This window comes from Cajanus cajan, chromosome 4 (genome assembly GCF_000230855.2).
Source record: "Cajanus cajan strain Asha chromosome 4, NIPB_CcT2T_4, whole genome shotgun sequence".
NCBI classification, from domain to species: domain Eukaryota; kingdom Viridiplantae; phylum Streptophyta; class Magnoliopsida; order Fabales; family Fabaceae; genus Cajanus; species Cajanus cajan.
The window spans coordinates 49,917,028-49,917,593 of NC_138520.1; the positions used below are offsets into that span (position 1 = coordinate 49,917,028).

General features: G+C 43.3%; 1 non-coding gene across 1 annotated transcript; it reads left to right on the plus strand.

Annotated features, from left to right (window-relative positions):
- LOC145957644 (small nucleolar RNA R71) lies at nt 1-107 on the plus strand. Its single transcript, XR_014433687.1, has one exon. It is a non-coding gene; the product is annotated as a small nucleolar RNA R71 (small nucleolar RNA).
- Nucleotides 108-566: the final 459 nt, after the last annotated feature.

The following is a 566-nucleotide window of genomic DNA, read 5'->3' on the forward strand; positions in this document are numbered from 1 at the left end:
AAGCCATGTTGTGGGCATGCTTGAAGATATCCTTTGAACCGCTCCCATGCTTCATAAATAGTCTCTCCAGTGCCTTGTTGGAAATTAGTGATTTTCTTCCTCAATTCTTTAGTTTTAGAAGGAGGAAAGAATTTCTCTAGAAAAGCTCTTTCACATAATTCCCAAGTTGCTATCTTTTCTCTAGGCACTGTTCTTAGCCACACCTTTGCCTTATCTCTCAAGGTGAGTGAGAATAAGCGGAGTCGCATTCCATCAGAAACTTCATCATCAAATTGCTGGGTCTCACAGATTTCCAAGAACCCCTCTAAGTGGTCATTAGGATCTTCTGATGGTAGTCCTCCAAAGGTGTTCTGTTTGAGCATATTCACCAGAGAAGCTGGTACAGTAGCTCCAGTTTGCATCTCCCCTCCAGGTATCCCACGAGCTACGGGTGCAGAGTAATCCCGAAGCGGTAAATTATCTAGTTGTGCAGCCATGTCAAATTCTCTAGAAAGGTTTCTTTTCCTTCTCAGGAGAGTTCTTTCAATCTCAGGATCAAGTGGTGTTGGTTTCCCAAGACGTAGAGA